The sequence below is a fragment of the Lissotriton vulgaris genome, unplaced genomic scaffold, assembly GCF_964263255.1.
Source record: "Lissotriton vulgaris unplaced genomic scaffold, aLisVul1.2 SCAFFOLD_1145, whole genome shotgun sequence".
NCBI lineage: Eukaryota > Metazoa > Chordata > Amphibia > Caudata > Salamandridae > Lissotriton > Lissotriton vulgaris.
In genome coordinates, this window is record NW_028247382.1 from 126,080 (window position 1) to 147,064 (window position 20,985).

The following is a 20,985-nucleotide window of genomic DNA, read 5'->3' on the forward strand; positions in this document are numbered from 1 at the left end:
ACTAGTCAAAATCATACTCGATATTCATCAGACCATCTAGATGTTGCTGCAACATAACTCTGTCCAACTGAGCTCCTTTGGTAACAGGCGGCTGTCTTATACACGTCGTAGCACAGAGGCCACATAAGGCAGGACCACACTGCACACAAAGGCAACACGTGAACAGAAACGCCACAACAACTCAGATGATCATCAGAATCTTCCAACCCCAAGTCGACATCAGGCCCCAAAACCACCCAAGTAGCGTCCAATCCCCTACGTCCACGTGTATGGACTCAGAGATCTTATGCAACTTTGAGATGGCTTGATAGACAGTCGGAGCGTTATCTGGAATGAAAATACAGCAGCTCGAATGGATCACCTTACATACTCCACCTCGATCTGCTAGAACAACGTCTAGAACCATACGGTTTTGTAACGTCATAAGCCTATCCGCCTGAAGTTCTGCGGTGATATTACCAAGGGCACTGGCAGTGATATTAGCTGTCGATTCCACCACTCGAGTCAACTGTCTCAGGTTCCTACTATTAACCATAGGTCCCCAAAACGGAAGGAAACCCTTGAAAAAGTCTCCTGCCTCTTGACCGGCAGTGTCCTCTTCGCTAATCACGCCTCTCACAACTCTAGTCTTGTGATAGTCTGCATCAACAGTGAACGTCGGAGGCAACAAATTTGCGATATAACATGAGCCCACAAAGTCGGAGGGCAACCATGTATACGCACGATCATGGCAGACAAAGTATGTACCCTTGGCAGCCAGAAACACAGGGGAAGAGAGCATCGGCAGGATATAGGTCTCGGAGCAAGCACTCTCCCCAAGACGAGCTCTCGATCTTCGGCCACGACCCAGTAAACAGAAATTACCAAGGTGGGGTACGACCCATATCGGAGGCGAGCTTCTAAGCTGTTTTTCATTAGTGAGCGCACTATACTCGACCTTACTCAGGACCCTATAGGCTTGTACCTCGTCCTCTGGGATGAGCGACGGCTCATAGATATCCCTATCTAAATCGTCTATCGCTATAGCCAAAGGCTTTTGGTACGAACCAGGACCAGAGTGGGAATGATGTGGCTCTCGATTGGGGTAGGAATCTAGTGCGCTTCGAAACATTGTTTGAAATGCTCGAGCTGAACCCTGGGAACTATAAGGAAGGACCAGATATGGAATTCCCTTATCCATGGTATGTGGCATTAATCCACACACCCAGCAATTAGTAGTGTTAACCACTAACTGGTGCTGATGAAGAAGCTGGATAAAGGAGTTATTTCTGAATTCCGCACGTCTAGCCTGTTCGTGTTCGGGTAAGATATGGAAAGAATGAGGGGATGCAGTGGAGGTAGGTTTAGGTTCGGAAGTAGGAGTAGGTATGGCAGAAGGTAGGAAGTACGGTATCATGTAATACACCCCACCCGCCAATAGCGAAGAAAGAACCAGAAACAGAAGGAACACTTGAAACATAAAACATTTGGTACGAGTCATCTGTTGCAGTTTAAATCTTTGCGCCTGAGCTTCTTCCAAATCCATCAGCTTCAAAAACGCCATCCCCTAAGACCGTCCGCAACGTTTCTTGACGCACTTCGTTCTGTGTAGCAGTAGTCAATCCCTAGGAGTTCCCAGGAACCGACGGTCTTTGACCTAGTGCCAAGACCTACTAACCAGAAGGAAGTACACGCGCGGCCCTACGGTACACCTGGATGCAAGGTATCTTATTCACAAATATATACACAAAGTCTCTTAGCTGTGGAAGTAAAAACACATATATGGAACGAAACTCAATATTTACAAAAATAATCACAATTATACGGGTGTTCAGACTGATCGTGGCAAATGGGATAATGTCGATGTCGAGGGACAGAAACGAAAACTTTATTAGTCTTTGGTGCTGGATCTCAAAAAGTATCGAGTTTTCCCAGGACGGGTCTGTTCGTCAAACAATGGATCCGATGAGGGAACAGAGTTCTGTCGATCAGTCGATTGTTTCGGTCTTGAGTCTTGTGATGACAAATGTTCAACAATATCTTTCTGCTGCACTGAGGATTCTCCAGCAGGTTCAGCGTCACTAAAAGGTACAAAGGTCTGGAATTTCTCTGTTTCAGATGAAGCAATGCCCTTCCTCACCCACGAGTCCGCCGGTAAAGGTATAGGTACCTTCTTCGTATGGGTGGCGTGCACCCAGTTCTTGCGTCCTTCCAAACGGACAGCAGTTCTCGTGGCAAGGAGGACTTGAAAAGGGCCAGTGAAGCGGGGTTCAAGATTCTTCTTGCGAGCGAAGTTTCGCGTAACCACCCAATCTCCTGGTTGGAGCTGGTGGCCTGGACCCTCCGTCTGCGTCGGCAGTGCTTCGTAAACCTGTTGGTGAATTAACCTCAGTTTAGCAGTCAGATCATGAAGATAATCGATCAACATTGGGTACTCAAGATCAGAAAACACACTCGGTCTAGGGACCCCCCAAACATTCGCAGGACGGCCGAACACTATTTCATAGGGACTGAGCCCTACTCGGGAGTGTACGGTCGCCCTTGTTGACAACAGAGCTAAGGGCAAAGCATCAGGCCACGAAAGACCAGTTGTAGCCTGAATCTTAGCTAGTTTGAGTTTAAGGGTGCCATTATACCCTTCAACCAAGCCTGCTGACTGGGGATGATTGGCGCTATGGAATTTTTGATTAATTCCAAGGCCCTTACACACACTCTTCATCACACTCCCTACAAACTCACTTCCGTTATCAGACCATACAATTCGGGGCATTCCATACCGAGGAAAGTATTCCTTCAGTAAGATTTTCGCAGTAGACAGGGCAGTATTGTCTTTGAGAGGGTAGGCTTCAATCCCTCGGGAGAATGCGCAAACCACAACTAAAACGTATTTCAGGTTATTGCATCTCTCCATATGGATGAAGTCTAGCTGGATCACTTCAAAGGGATATGAAGGGGGAGCAAAATGACCAGGAGGTGTAGGGGTTCCCTTACCAGGATTGTACAACATACATACCACACAATTCTTAACCAATCTCTCAGCACATTTCGTAATACCATCATTCTTCCACACAGGGGACAACAATTTACAAATACCTTTCGCACTAATATGTGCTAGCCCGTGTGCCATGGTCACAACAGCCAGCACATACGCATCTGGCAACATCCATCTCTTATGCTCCGACAAATCAACCCACAACCATTCGCATCCAACTTTCCCGTACTCTCTTTCCACTTCGTCTTTTCAGTCTCAGTGGCCTCATTCTGAATCGTTCTCACACTCTCGATGGTATCCTCACACATACTAGTCTCCGTAGGCCAGCTAACCGAACTCGTCACATACATTCTAGTGCTAAGGTTCCGGGCAGTCTCCTTAGTAGTCTCATCCGCAAACGCATTACCACGGCCGACATCATCCGTCACCTTACGATGCGCACTACATTTAACAATTGCTACCTGCTTAGGCAACGTAAGTGCATCCAAAAGATCATTTACAAGCTGTCCATGCTGAATCTTTGTACCATGCGACGTCATAAAACCTCTCTCTCTCCACAATCGTCCAAAGCTATGGGCGACGCCAAAAGCATATTGGCTGTCGGTAAACACATTCACTCGTTTCCCTTTCGCCAACACACACGCTCTAGTTAAGGCGATCAGCTCTGCAGCCTGGGCAGAGTTCTGATTCAATCTCGCAACTTCCACAACAGTATTCAAAGTTACCACAGCATATGCAGTCGTCACATCACCATTCGGCAATTTAAAACATGAACCATCCACATACAAAGTTCCATCGGGATCTTCCAACGGAGTGTTTTTAAGGTCCACTCGACCTTTTGTTTCCTCCTCAGTCCTTAAGTAACAGTCATGAGCTGCTACTTCATCTGACTCCGAACTGATTGACAATAGAGTCGCCGGGTTTAGGACATTACAGCGTTTTATCTGAATATGACTTGCCAAAAGCGTCAACTCGTACCCAGACAACCTCGCACTCGTCAAGTGCTGGGTTTTCGTACGATTCAGAAGAGTGTCAACTGCATGCGGAACCATCACTGTAAGCATATTATCCATGACCAATCCTGCTGATTGTCGGATGGACACCGCAGCTGCTGCTCTCAAACAACTCGGCAATGCTCTAGCTACCGGGTCCAAGGTCGAGGAAAAATATGCACATGGACACTGCTTATCACCAAAAGGTTGCGTTAAGACACTCAACGCACAACCTTCCCTCTCGTGAACGTATAATGTAAACGGCTTGCTGTAGTCAGGAGTACCTAACACAGGAGCCGAACACAATGCGTCACGCAGTTCAGAAAAACTTTTCTGACATTCTTCCGTCCATGGTAAAGGAGTTGGAACATCCTTGCACGTAAGAGCCACCAATGGTTTCGCTAACAATGAAAAATTTGGAATCCACTGTCTGCAGTATGACGTAATACCTAAAAAGGCACGCACATCTCTTTGGGTTGTTGGCACAGTCATTCACGCAATCGCTGCAATTCTCTCTGGGGTCAACCTTCTTCCCTCCTTTGACAATAAGTGACCTAGATAGGTTACTTCTTGACAACAATATTGAAGTTTAGAAGGAGACACCTTGTGATGTAAGTCACAGAGATGTTGCAACAACGACACCGTAGCAATTTTACAAATGTATTGAGTATCTGCGGCCACCAATAAGTCGTCGACGTATTGGATTAAGGCTGCACCAGCCGGCAACACAAATGCATCTAGTTGGCCCTTCAAGGCTTGACTGTATATCGATGGACTCTCGCAGTAGCCATGAGGAGCGCGTTTGAACCGGAAGCTGCGACCACCAAGAGAGAAACCGAAAAGGTCTCTGCTTTCCTCAGCAATCGGTATACTGAAGAACGCATTCTTCAGATCGATCACTGAAAACCAGGATGCCGAAGCTGGAATCAGAGTCAGTAGCGCCGTGATGTCAGGCACAACAGGGAACTGAGGAATCACAATTTTATTTACCTCCCGTAAATCGATAACAAAACGATAAACGGGCGGTTTCGAAGGATCGGTACGCTTCAAAATAGGCAGCACAGGGCTGTTGCACACGTTTCCCCGAGTCTCCTCAATAACATCTTTCTCGATCAGATCATAGATGATCGCTAACAGTGCCCGTTCACCGTCAAGAGATATGCGATACTGGGGAATACGTGGCAGTCGCACATTAGATTTCAAGTGAACAACATAAGGGGAGATATCAAGCAGGCCCACGTCATTGGGACCTGTTGCCCACAAAGATGCAGGAAGAGAACTCAATTCCGGTGGAAGCTTATCGAGAGACAAGTACATTGGAGAGACAACTCTCTCACCCAAAGTAAGCTTCACTCCCGCAGGAGAACAGTACAAAGTCGCATACAAACGTTTTAGCAAATCCAGTCCCAAAAGATTTTCACCACAGCCAGTGGTCAAAATCAACGGAGCTTTGAGCTCACGTGGCCCAATTGTAAGTGGCAAAGGGCACGAAACCGGATTGCTAACAGGGGCGCCAGAGAATCCAACGGAAACATTTGTTAAGCCAGACAAAGGTGCGCCAGGGAGTTTCGAATGCATTATGGAACTTTTCGCTGCATCAGTGTCCAACAAAAAAGGCTCAACGACGCCCGAGGTGGCAACTGCGACGTAAGGCCCTCTCTGATCAACCAGAACTGCTACTACTCCCTCTCCTTGTCTACGGCTGTCCTAGTAATTACCGTCGTCAGCATCCTGATCGACGTAATAATCGTCTACATTGTACTGCGCAGATCGTCCTTGCGATGATCCACGTTGATCAAAACAATTATTGGAATTTAACGAATTGTCTGAACGATCATTTTGAGCACCACGACCCCTACCACGTGATGTCTGCTGAGAACCACCACGACCTCCTCTAGATATGTTACCACTGTTGCGCTCATTGAGGGCTGGACAGTTGAATTTTAAATGACCCCCCTGTCTACAATAGGCACACTGATTGTACCCTAACGAAGATCTCTGCGAAGGGAAGTCATTTCGCGATTGCGACCTATTAGATTGCGACTGCGATCGATTACGTTGTTGCGAATCATTCTGATTCGAACGCGGAGGATACGCCTGCTGCAACAACACTTTAGTTTTAAGTTCTTTCGTCTTTTTATCGGCACGGTCATTCTCTTCTTTCTCCCTATTCTCATAATACTGTGCCGTTGCCAATATTTGAGCAGAAGTAGAGACCGCCCACGCACTCTCAGAATTTTTCAATTTGTTGCTCAAATCGGGCAATAAGTTAGAGACGAATTTATCCACAAACAACCGCTGACCACCCTCGGTACCCATATCCTGACCACTGTGATCGATGAATGCCTCCTCAAATCTCGTAAAGAAGTCAGAGACACTCTCGTCCTTCTTCTGTCGGCAAGCTGACAACTTGTCCCAGTTCACCCTCATAGCTGGCATAAGCGTTTTCATTAGGGTAATAATTCTCTGAGGGAGAGCAGTAATAAGCTGTTCAGGCTTAGCCCCACCAATTTGTCGTGTATCTGCTGCTGTAAGAGCAGCCCAATCAGCACCTAATTCGTTTGCATGATCTTCCTGACGAATCTTAGCCCATACCGGTTGCGGTACGACATTGCCAAACAGCATATCGATATCGGCAAGATTCATTATCGTAGCGTCTACGAGCTGCGACAATTCCTTATAATACCCTGCAGGATTTTTGCGAGGGTCAGGCAAGGATTGCTTCACCTGTAAAACTTCCGATCGTTTCCATGGGAGATGTATCCATACTCTCTGGAAATATGGTAGAATAATGGGGTTAGCATTAGCATCACCTGGCATCCACACCGGTGGAACTTCGCGCATGGGAAACTGACCAGACGCATCTAACTGTCTCTCAACATCCTCAACGAACAATGCTTGAGGCATCATAGAGGGGCGAAGAGCTAATAATTGCTCGACAGCACGTCGAACATTAGTACCTACTATCATTCCGCTCGAAAACTGGAGCTGTAGGTTGGTCAAAGCAGTTAATACATCGTCCGATGCATCAGCCGATATTTGGTCGCGCAAAGCCTTGCACATTTCTTCAAAAACATATCTTTGTGTCGGTATATTGAATTGACCAAACGTATTCAGTACCGAACGTGGAGGATTCCTATAAGGGTGCAGCATCCATGCCATCGCCATATTGTACAGCGCAGCACGTTCCCTATTACCAGGAAGCTGACTACGTCTTTGTGGACCGTCCGAACCAGCGGACTCAGAAATAGGCCCAAGAGGATTAACAAAGTTAGCAGCAACAGAAGGGGTACGACGTCGGGTAGATGGAGAAGTATACGATAGAGTAGTGACAAGAGAGGAATCGGGAACAGAAGAAGCAGCAGGAGTAAGTAGAACGGGAGCAGTAGCGGGAGCAAGAGTATGAGGAGGTACAAGCGGAGGAGCAGTAGGAACGGCAATAGGCAAAGGAGCAGGAACAATCGGAGGAACGGGTACAGGTTGAGGAACGGGTTGGGGGCAGGCACAGGAGCAGGTACAGGGGGAACCACAGGAGCTGCGGTACCCTGTGCGTACGGAGGTGGTGACTTCATAAGATAGGATATTAAAGGATCCTCAACTAATTCCTCTATCTTACCCGACTCCGTTGGCAAAGCGGGGTAACATTTATCTATAGACATACGCTGAAGCCTATCAAAAACTTCCTTTTCCTTTTCCTCCTTATCACGCTGAAACTGCTCTGCTTTCTTTACAATGGTAGCAACACCATCTCTGTGATTACGTTTTGTCTGTCTGATTTCTTTCTGTCTGGCTTCTTTGCGCCATAACCGAAAGGCATCAAACATGGCCGGCCTTGACTTTTTCTTAAACAATTTAGCCTCAAGATTATCTAAGATCGGGGTCTCGAAACTACCATGTGGTGGCCAACTAAGGACACCATCTTTTTTGGTATAGCGAATCCAATATTCATTAAAGGTAATCGGACCCAACCCGTGTTTGCTATAAAGCTCATAAGTGGGAGTTCCAACCGGAGGTATCGGACACGAGTCCTCCAGTCGGGAATCCGTACCACAACGTCTAAAAAAACTGAACAAAGTACTACGACCAGGCATTTTGCACACTAGCCGAGTTTCACAAACTTCAAGGGTTACGGGATTTACCAAGTCCCAGCAAAGAGCAAAAACCCTCGGTTTTTGGCGGCTGCAGTCGTCAAATATTACAACAAAGAACCAAGTACTAAGAACCACAAATGCAATGGAACCATGCAACAACTAAGCAACCACAACCAAAGATTCTGGGAGCGACCCACAAATACATAACTCAAAGATCGATGGCGTCACCAGGAAGGCCCGTCAATCGTCTCGCTGTACCAAGGTCTACGCCGGGCGCCAAAACAGGTCTACAGTCAGGGCAGCAGTCCGTCGCAGCCGTCAGGAGGCGGGAATCTTCGCGGGAAAAGTCGTCGGGCCACTTGTTTCGACAACAGGATCGATGAAGTGGGGTGCACCTTCCCTCGGAGATTTCACACGAAGTTCCTCACGATCGTCGGGCTTGGACCGGTACCACTGATGCAGCCCCACTTTGGGCGCCAACTGAAGGACTGGGTTATTTAAGACCCAGCGGTGCCAGGGGACAACACCTGAAACCTTCGTGGGTAACCTGTTCCGGCGTACAAATGACAGAGACACGGGACACTTCCTTCGGCGTCAAAGATTCGAGGTTTATTTACTGCAGGGAACACAGAAGTCACGTGAAGTACACAGCATGTAAGTTCGCGGGATCTGATTCAATTTGCTACTGTGGATCGCTCCTTTTTATACAGTTTTCGCTCATAGGTTAACATGGTACACAAAGGTTTACAACTTGGTTCCCATCATTATCCCCAAGAGGGGTCGCTTTGATGTATTCAAGGTCCGGAACATAAGTACGGAAACATTTGGTGGTTCCCAACTGTAAAAACCCATCTTCCCACCATTAGTACATTCCAATCGGCAGTAAACAGATCGAAGAAGGAACAGGGACAGGTGTAGAGGAAGGCAGAAACAGTGGGGAGATTGGAAAGGGTGTAAAAGGGGTGGTATCGGGAAACACGAGCTGCAGGCATCAAAGGGACGTGCCTAATGAGATGCACGGTTAAGACAATAGACCAGCACGGCAAGATGTGCCTCGAGCGGGGCCATCTGCCTTACAGTATCATCCCCCTCATCATAAAGACACTTTCAAAGGAAACGTGTCTTCCGCAAGAGTCTTGGGAATCCCAGGGTCGCGAAGCGGACAGCGTCCGATCGCTGGCTACTTGAGGGCAAGAGACAAAATGGATGCCGTATCTAAGATGGAACCCGTGGGTACAGATAGAAACCCACGAAACAAACGAACGGTTTAGGTTAGCACAGCGAAACTGCGCACACCCACTAAACTCGTCATTTGCGGTTCATAGATACCAGACTCGACCATATTCGTGCGAGTCGAAAACACCACTTACGATCGTCACGGAACCTCATCTCCCTGTGCTCTTGTTCACGGGCAAAGAGTTAATAAGCAAAGCGGCAATTGCGAGGGAACATATATTTAGGAAGTCCCGCCCTTGTGGGCGTATGCACTCACGCATTATGGTTCTTGTGGTTCCTTCGGTATTCAAAACCCCAGTGGGTGCTGATTTGCAAAAGATGACTCCAAGTATTCCCTCAGTGGGTTGAGTGGGGACCAAGTATCTCACCGTACAGTATAGTACACATCCCTCCAGTCTGCTCTTTCATTCCGTTGTGTTGAAACATTTCCAAACACTGGTTCCGTTTCGACGGCATGGCATCTCCGTGACCTGGGCCAGGCCGCCTTTATTTCCAAACAACAGGTTACCCACTATGGAGATGCCACACAACGAAAGTTTAATTGCCTTTAATGGAGCATGGAACAACAACAGGGCAGCAGAGAAACAATGTCCTCCTCAAATATTGAAAGCCCAACGCGTTTCGAGCACTCCCTGTGCTCTTGTTCACGGGCAAAGAGTTAATAAGCAAAGCGGCAATTGCGAGGTAACATATATTTAGGAAGTCCCGCCCTTGTGGGCGTATGCACTCACGCATTATGGTTCTTGTGGTTTCTTCGGTAGTCAAAACCCCAGTGGGTGCTGATTTGCAAAAGATGACTCCAAGTATTCCCTCAGTGGGTTGAGTGGGGACCAAGTATCTCGCCGTACTGTATAGTACACATCCCTCCAGTCTGCTCTTTCGTTCCGTTGTGTTGAAACATTTCCAAACACTGGTTCCGTTTCAACGGCAGGGCATCTCCGTGACCTGGGCCAGGCCGCCTTTATTTCTAAACAACAGGCTACCCACTATGGAGATGCCACACAACAAAAGTTTCAGGTATATATATATATATATATATATATATATATATATATATATATATATATATATATATATATATATACATACATACATACATACATACATACATACATATATATATATATATATATATACATACATACATACATACATACATACATACATACATATATATATATATATATATATATATATACATACATACATATATATATATTCACTGAAAAAACCATAGGTTTCACACCAGTTATAGTTAGCTGGAAATTTTACTGACATAAAACCATTGAAATTCCACGTTATAGTTAGTTGGACTCACTAAAACTTGCGCGCCTGCAATGCACTGCTGATGACGTTACATATTACATCACTCATGACATGGTCAGTGACATCACTCATGACATCACTGATGACACCATCCAGTGAATGTGAGTCTTTCTGAAAAATAAATATGTTTTATATATGTATTCTTAAAGGACGATGGAAGAATAAATGGTTAAATAAGTGTGTAAATTGATGTTTTTTTTAAAAGAATTGATTGGTTAACTGCCTTATTAAGTGTATCTTAGTGAATACATATATTAGGGAGTAACTTTTAAATATTTTAATATATGTATCAGTGTTTCACTTTGTGTATAAGTGGCTGCATTGGTTGGTGACTGACTCACTGTTTGTATGTGTTTTGAAGACAGCATATGTGCAGGACTGTATGGGTGGATGAGTGTGTATATATGTGTGTGTTAGTGAGTGAATGACTGTCTCACTAGTGTCTTTATCAGTAACAAGATACGTTTTAATCTAGTATATGTGAGTATTGATGTATATAAGTGAGTATATGAAAGAGTGAGAGATTGTAAGAGTTCCTGTTTAAATAAGTATGTGTTTCTATAAGTGATTGTTTAAGTGATTAAGTATGTGTAAGCTTCCTTAGAAGTAAGGTGGTAGTGTGTGTATAGCTGTATATGCAAATAAATGGATGTTCAATAGTTTATTGGCATGTGTGAGTAACTTTTGGATGACTGTCGGTGTGTAACAGGATGTATAGGTGTATCACTACATATGATCAGTGAGTATATGTATGAGTGACTATATAGAACTGTTGGTGAATGAGTGGATGTGTATATAGATGGTGGAATTACTGAATTGGTTGTTGTTTCTTCACATGCACTTTTTAATAGTTCTACTTCCTGCCTGAAACCATACACTGCCCAAAGATAACTTCACTGTTAAAAACTCACAAGTACCTGTCTGATCTTAAACCCAACAGTGCCCTATCTCTACTGATATATTTATTGTTTATGCAATTTACAGCAAGAAAATGGAAGGAGAACAAAATAAAATTAATATTTCATTTGAAATTAATATGGAAAACAATCCTAAGGAAGACAAAGATGAAATAGACTTTTTGGATCACTCTCTGGACCAAGACTTAATTAACTGTGTAGAAGAAATTGAATCATAGAATCCAAATGAGGACATACCTGATGAATTAATGTTGGAAATTCTTTTAGATTTTGAAAAATCACAGCAATACATTTTTATTTAAAAATTAAAAATTGTTTGAGACATTATTCTTTTTTATATGGAAATTATTAAATAGTACCAAAATAGATATAATATAAAGTGAGACTTAAAATATACTGTGCAACTTTTTTATGTTACATAGTAATTTTGCTCATAGTTACTTCCATTCTCCCACTATATTATCTCCAATGTGTATTTAACATCTCTTTATCATCTCCTGCCTCCATGTTGTTTCTGCTTTCCTGACAGACTATGGTATGAATTCCATATACCACAATAACTTCTGTAACAACATGCAAGATATCTACAGAGGAGACGGTGTATATTAAATTTTAGACTCTGCATTGGTACCTACATGTTGGTACTGAATAATAAAAAAAAAGAACAATTAATAAACATACAGTTTTTGAAAAGTCTGTCATTCTTTTTTCCCCATGGTACGCTCCGGGGTGCGCTCCCCGGCGCTCGTACCGGGCGCTCCCCCCGCGAAAATCGAAAAAAAAAAAATGTTTTTGACCCCGCGGGGCCTTTTTATGGCCCCCACATTAAACTTAGGGGGCCAGGGGGGTCTACCCTGCCCCCTTATGGTCAATTCCCCCGTTTGTTTTTGCCACCTCTTGTGTCTGGATTTTACCGAGAGACAAGATGGCGGCCACTCCGGACTGTTTCGAATGTTTATAGACACCCGAGAGCCAATCAGCTTTTCACACGCAAGTCGCGTGGCGCGCCCGGTACGCGCCCCGGTGCGCGTACCGGGGCGCTGCCATAGATATATATTTTTTTTAAACCTAAATTACTCAAAATCCACTGGAGCACATATCTTGAGACATAGCAAAGGCACATCGGGCTACCAGTCCCTACAATTTTGCCAAGTTTGCTGGAAATCCATTCAGCCGTTCGAGCTAAAAGTGAAACCGACCGCCCTATGGAAATTAACATGGGGAAAACACGTTTTGGGACCCCCCTTTTATCTCGGCCCCCACTTGACGAATCCCCCCCAAACTTTCAGGGAAGCAGCGGAGCGGGCCATTTTCTTGGAGAAATTCGCCAAGATTCGTCCCCCGGCGCCAAAGTTATTCCCAATAGAATGTTGCGTATTTCCTATGGAAAGTAGATCCTAACTATAACTACCTACTGGCGACCGACAGTAGGTAATATATATATATATATATATATATATATATATATATATATATATATATATATATATATATATATGCCAGAAAATTTGACAACATAAAAAGACAACAGCTATCTGCAACAGCAAGCGGGTCACAAATAACACCCGCCACGAGTGGAACAGACCTCAGTACCTCGTTGGAGTCAGATCCGGAGAGCATCAGTTCCTTAGTCCTCACAGGGGAAGTGCCAAACCCGGCCCAGGAATTGGCTTATTTTCGTTTACAGCGCCTCAAATCGCTAAGGCCTCGGAAAAATTCACAAACAGAATGGAACAAAGGGAAATCCAAGCAAGATACAAAACAAAAAGCAGAAGAAGAAAAGACAGACGCTGGGGGTGGCGGAACCACAAAACAAACAAAGCTAAAATACAGAAAAAACAGGAAACGATAATGGATGACAAACTAAAGAAAGATTTGGATAACACGGTCATCAACTTGACCGATCTGGAACTAACAGCAAGGGAAATGGAAATACTATCATTGGGATTAACTTTTTGTACTTCAACTAATTTTGATTACACCCAAACCCGTATAGATCTGTTTCAATATATAAGAAAGCTCAAATTACAAAAACATTTTTTAAACTGTACCAACAAAACTACGGATCCAGAAAACTTAGGCCAAGGAATCGCTGAGACTCTGAGTATTGCGGATATGGCAGTATTAGGAGAAATTAATGCCCTTGAATACGATGAATCCCTTAGCCAAATGACACCAGGAGAAATAGCTAATCTAGCGGACTTAAGCACACACCAAACTGTACAGACGCAGTTCAAACAAAAATCTATATTTATGCCTGTACTGCTTAAAGATGGAGTAGACCTTTTTACAGAGAATGTAATTAAAGACTTAAAGGAACTATCACTACTAAGCACATGGCAATTCTGCACTAGAGATCACAACAAAAGAATGGAATATAGTGCACTGATTGCCAAAATACAAAAGAGATCGGATATCGTTGTGCGGTGGTCTGACAAAGGTGGCAATGTGGTGCTATGGCCACTCAAAATGTACAATGATGAAGCAATGAACCAATTGCTTGATCAAGAATGTTATTGCAGAGTGAGCCCTAACATCATAGTGGGTATACAGGAGAGGTATCACAGTGACTTATACAAATGGAGGAATTTGGGTCTAATAAGCAAAGCAGAACTGACTTTCCTCAAAAATGATTACCCAACCACTCCTCAGCTATACCTGATACCCAAAGTTCCTAAAAACCCAACGAGGCCACCTGGAAGACCTATTATATCTGCCATTGGAAGTCTATTTGAAAACACCAGCACCTATGTTGATAATTTCCTTCAACCATTTGTTAAAGACCTTCCAGCTTATATACAGGACAGTGGTGACTTTTTGTGACACATATATGATTTACAGTGGGAAATGGATTTTGTGTTTATGTCACTAGACGTGCAAGCGTTATACACGAGCATTAGACACAAGGATGGGCTGAAGGCTTTGGAATACTATCTGAACAAACGTCCAATAGCATTATACCAACACTCGTTGATGTTATTACAGATGGTAGAATGGTGCCTAAATAATAACACTTTTTTATTTGATAAACTGCATTACAAACAACTACAAGGTTCGGCAATGGGTACTTGCTTCTCCCCCAGCTATGCGAATTTGCATATGGGCTGGTGGGAGGAGCAGGTATTAGCCGTTAATCACGAGGTAAACATGTCAGAAAATGTGGTGCTATATAAGCGCTACATCGATGATATCTTTATCCTGTGGAGGGGTACCATTGAGAGTGCAGAGGCATTCGCCCGAGACCTGAATGAGAACAGCCTAAATTTAAAATTCACTTGCACCACCAGCAAGGAAATGCTCCAATTTCTAGATATAGAAATCTATGTAGAGAATGACAGAATACAGACGAGAACCTACAGGAAACCAACAGCAGGCAATGCAGTGCTTCACGCACAAAGTTTCCACCCCACTAAACTAAAAGAGTCCATTCCATATGCAGAATGCTTGCGTATGACACGCAATTGCAGCACAGAGGAAGGAGTCACCAAAGCCAAAACAGACTTATTTGAAAGATTAAGCAAGAGAGGGTATAAACCGCAAACCCTTAGAAAAGCTGAGAGTAAATGCAAAACTAAAAGCAGGAAGGATCTATTATTCGCCAACGACTTGGAGAATAAAACACTACCAACAAAGGTGGCTGGCAACCCCCCAAGGATGATAACTGGCTACAACATGTACCACAACCAGGTCAGGAGAATTTTGCAAAAACATTGGCCCCTGGTTAGAAATGACCCAGTAATAGGACACCTGAATGGGAACAGACCGAGTTTAACATTTAGGAAGGCCAAATCCATGCGAGACCAACTAGTGTGTAATTCCCCTGCACTAAAAAAACCAGTCACTTGGCCCCCACCACAAAAAGGCTTTAAGAAATGTACGAAGTGCAAAGCCTGCAAACAAGGGTTAAACATGAAGGAGGTCATTGTACCTTTTAGGAAAAAACCCTATGCCATCAGGGGCGGCTACTCATGCAAAACGGAGTATGCCGTATATGTCCTGGTCTGCAGTTGTGGCAAACGCTATGTTGGGAGCACTATTCACCAAGCACATGTGAGAATTCTCCAACATTTGCGTGCCATTACAAACAACGATCCAACGTATCCTGTGGCCAGACACATAAATACCCAACATGATGGGAATATTAAACATATATCCTATTATGTGAAAGACAGTGTTCCTAAAAATCCAAGGGGTGGAAACCGCAGACTAGCCTTACGACGTCTTGAATCAAGATACATAATCTTGCTAAATTCAAAAATCCCGAACTGATTAAATTCAGACGAAGCCCTGACTGTCCACTTATAATCCAGAGCGGGACCCCTACCGACAATATGATCCCAGTCCATTTTTTAACTCTGCACGGTTTAAACACACATCTTTTACTTTGAATTTTGAGTCACAATTTGTGCTAATATTATGGTTTAACATGTATGACCCACACTAACACAATGCAACGGTGTTGTATGTCAGGCACAGCAGAAGCAGATGACTTATACACATATCAGGCGCAGACATGAGCAAAAACGTTGATATGTACATGCAGCGTAGCGATTTACTCCACTTGGAGAAAATGTAAAGTGCAGAAAACACTAGAATTTGAAATCTATTATTTAAATATTTTTCATGCGCACCAGAGTGAGCCAACATGAATTGCAAGATTTTACGAAATGCACAATGAAATTTAATTGTTCAGCAGCAGCTCGCAGTCATGTTAACTTTGGGGAAAAAACGTCAATCAGACTTAAGCGATATTTTACATAAGATCTCATGTTTTTACATTGTGTTAACAGAATCGAGATGATAATATTTATATTTGCAATGTGTCAAGTGCCGACAGTGTCATAATATGAATCATGGCCATTTTTTCCTTTAAAAACTACAGAATCTTCTGTGTCTATGCATTAGTGTGTTTGATCATGACTCACTGGTTGCCATAACTACGAATAGCCTATCATGGTGTAAGGTCTGTTCGTGATGTGTCAGCATGTAAAGTGTTATAAATATGTATGCCATTCAAAGCAGAGTTAAGTGAGCAAGGCGGAGGCTTCCGCCGAAACGCGTCTGTGCAGCATGTCGGATTAAAAAACTTTTTCTTGAGTCAAAGTCACGGAGTTAGTGCCTTCCTTTCATTAGAGGGAATTGGATTGGTAATCAATATATGTATATATGTATATATATATATATATATATATATATATATATATATATATATATATATATATATATATATATATATATATATATATATATATATATATATATATATATATATATATATATATATATATATATATATCCGCAACATTCTATTTGGAATAACTTTTGCACCGATTGACGAATCTGCGTAAAATTTTCCAAACTTCTGGCCAGTTCCGGCCCGCTTCTATTCTGAAAGTTTGGGGGTGAGGAAAAAGGGGGGTCCCAAAACGTGTTTTCCCCATGCAATTTCCCATAGGACCTTTAGACGCAGCTACAGTCCGAACTGCTGAACGGAATTACACCAAATTTGGCAAAGAGGTAGTCCTTAGTTCAGACTCACGCGTTTTGCTTATTTGGTGTAAATCCGTTCAGTAGATCCTGAGAAAATGACTGTTAAAATAATTTATATATCTATGGGCGCGGTGGATCCTCATATCTATTCGCGTAACCTAAGCGCAGCCTGCACACACCCTGCCGTGCATGAGCTGTATGCTAATTGGCTGTCAACAGTGAAAATCAGGAAGTGATGGCAGCCATCTTGTGCCTCGGTAGAACCGAGGCACAAGAAACCTAAAACAAACACCGCAAAATGCAAAAAGGGGGCAGGTTAGACACACCCTGACCCCCTAGGCCTGCTCAGGGGTCCCACAAGGACCTCCAGGGCCAATATATATATATATTATTTTTAACAAAATGAAAGCAAGAGCAGGGAAACCTGCTCTCGCTTCAATGAAGCAAAGCAAAATGCTTTACCATATGGGGAGCAGCATGTTAGCTGCTCCCCAGATGGTAAAGCAATGCCGGCTCCCGCAGGAGGCAGGAAGCCGGCAGAACCGTGGGGGAATTGGGGACCCCGCACGGTCCCCAACGGGGAGGGCCAGCCCTGGGGGATGGAGTCCCTGGGGCTACCAGTGGCCCTGGAGGGGGGCCACGCTGCCCCCCTCCCCATTAAGAAATAAAAAAAAACATTTTTTAAAAAAAAGGGCGGCCCCGGGGAATGGGGTCCCCAGGGCCTTGAAGTGGCCTGAGGGGGGCTATGCAGCCCCCCTCCATAAACAAATAAAATTAATTTGCCAAGCCCCGGTGGACGGGGTCCCCCTGGGCCCGGAATTGGCCACGGGAGGGGGGCCACGCAGCCCCCTTCCCATAAAAAAATAAAAATATATATATTTGGGGCTAAGTCCCCATGGCCCAAAAAAAGTAAAAGGAAGGGGGGCCACACAGCCACCCTTTCAAATTTTTTTTTTTAAAAGACACGATCGTCCATAGGTGCTGCCCCCTCACAAAAACACACTTTGCAAACACGCCCTGTGGCACGTTTTAAATTGGGGAATTAATTCCCCTTCAATACGAGGGGGTTTCTGGGGGCTAACTAGCCCACCAGGTACCTTCAGTAAGCACCAACAGAGCTGCGTTGCAGAGAGGTGCTCCGGGCCATGCCCCTTTTTACACCTCTCTGCAACACAGCCTTGTAGCGCTTACTGGAGGTACCTGGTGGGCTAGTTGGACCCAAGGGACCCCCAGGATTCAAAGGGACTTAATTCCCCAATTTAAAACGCGTCACGGGGCGCGTTTGCACAGTGGTGAAGGGAGGGGGAGGGGCCTGAGTTCACATGTGTGCAAACACGCCCTGTGACGCGGTTTGAGTTGGGGAATTAATTCCTTGTCAATACTGAGGGTCCCTGGGGGCCAACTAACCCACCAGGTACCTCTGGTAAGCGCCATGGAGCTGCATTGCAGAGTGTTGTAAAAAGGGGCGTGACCTCTGAACACCTGGCACATACTGGTGGGAACTGGTGGGCTAGTTGGCCCCCAGGGACCCACAGGAATAAGGAGGAATTACTTCTCTAATTTAAAACGCGTCACAGGGATGTGCTTGCACACATATCACCTTAGGCCACGCCTCCTTGAGGTCCCAATAGGTCAACAGGTATCTCCAGTATGCGCCAGGGAGCTGCGTTGCAGACAGGTGTTTAGAGGCTACTCCCCTTTTTACACCTCGCTGCAACACAGCTATGTGGCGCTTACTGGAGGCACCTAGTGGGCTAGTTTGACCCTACAGAACCTTAGGATTGAAGGGGACTTAATCTCTCATTTTAGAACGGTGACAGGGTGCATTTACACAGTGGTGAAGGAGGGGAGTGGCCTGATGCGATGTGTGCAAACACGCCCTGTGGTGCATTTTAGTTTGGGGAAAAAAATTCACTTCAAACCTGAGGGACCATGGGGGCCAAGTAGTGGTAGGTTTTACAAAGGTGAGTGAGCAGACTAGTGCGATGACAAGTTATTACTGTCTTTTGTTGGCTATTAACACATTAGTCAGCGAAGGGTTTTGTATCTACTGTTGCAATTCAAGCACATAATAATAGTGCCCTGTTTGTGCTTTTCTTTTCTTTTCTCTTGTATGTATCTGATTTCCATGCCGGGTGATTGTCCTATGAAGCCAGGAAGATGGTAACTGGTCACGCATAAGGTGATACTTACTCTTTTTTTATTAGCAGTAGCACATAATGGTCCTGAGGAAGCAGCGGGAGACCACCTGGCTCCAGTAGTCTGCAGAAACATGTCGACCTAAGATACTTCCTAGTAGTTATTTTGTTACACTACTATTGCACTGTTTTTTATACTTTGGGACTGAAGGGGTACAGAATAAATGTTTTTTTCCCCTATCACTACCCATTCTTAAATTATTTTGGTTTACTATTCACTGATTCACTCACTCTTTCTTCTTTTTATGCACTGCTACTCAGTTTTCCACAAGACACGCTGTCCTGCTGACACGTTTAATATAGATTAGGCTCATAAAATCTGCCAATCTATTGTGGATATTCCATCTACTAAACGTGACGGTCCCCAAGTGATGAAGGGCGGTCTTGTGAGTTGACTGATGGGAACTCGCACCTTTTGGTTGATGTTCCACTGGCTAGTTCTCGCCTTGGTCCAGACCCGGATACATACCTAAGAGTTATATTATTTTTCTTTTGACCTACTGTTATCTGTTGTTGGTGTGACTAGTTAATTGGGGGTTATAGCAGTCTAGGTCGGTAATCTTCCCCTGGGACCCTTCTCTTGTAGTGTTTTGTGGCCAAGTATCCCACCAGGTGCTTCCAAGAAGCACCACAGTGCTGTGTTGCAGAGGGGTGGTGCAGGCCGTGCCCCTTTTTACACCTTTCTGCTACGCAGCGCTGTGGCACTTACTGGATGTACTACGAATTCCGATTTACTCACCTATTATCAGGAGAGACCTCAGTGCTGCATCTTTGAGCCCAGTGCTGATCCTGAAAAGTAATTCTAACCATACTTACCAATAACTTGAATTTGTTTCCATCGGAATTCATTGTCTGGATTTCACCAGAAAAGTTTCTAAGTGTCTATTTTCACAAGCTAGAAATATTCCTTAAAAATTGACTGTATGACTTAAACGCATTCTTTTAACCAGGATACACAACTGAGTAAGAAAAATTAACCTTAACACTACTTACCTGATAAGTGAATTTCCTCCCATAGGATAACTTTGGTGATTCTATGTGAAAAAGTTTCAGTGTCAACTTTTAAAATACAATATTATTCCTTAAAAATCACTACTGTAACGCTTTTACGTCCCAGGACAGAATCTAGGATCCAGTCCTGTGGTTATAAAAGTAATCCAAAAAGTAACTAATTGCATTTAACTAGAAATTCACATTGACCTCAATGTTGCATTGTGTCTGAAATTGTGTTGTGCATTTCAACAACTGTAGCTACTGTACTTAGCAGTCTTTTGCCTATTTGCCAAGTATTTAAACTAAAGTAATTAATTCAGAGAAAGTATATTTTGTAATGGAATGTATAATGTAATTATGATGTAATTTAAAAAATAAAATATCTAAAAATAAATAGTTTAGTAAAATGTAGAAAATCAGTATAAAAAAAATAAAAATAACAATTAATACATTTAAAAATTGTCATTTACAAAGCCTTTGAAATTCACATAAAAAACCATAGGTTTCAGACATGTTATAGTTAGGAATGACCATTTAACCCTTTCGATGCTGATGACGAGCTCAGCTCGTCATCACCCACGGGTGTCGTGTGCTAGTGGCGCATGGTGCCACTAAAATGGCATTTTCCAGCACAGGGGGGGAAAACGCCCAGCAGCCATGTGGTTAAAATACCTTTGAAAATCACTGAAAAAACGATAGGTTTCAGACAAGTTATAGTTAGGAATTAACATTTAAAAAAGCTTAGGAATTCACTGAAAAAAACATAGGTTT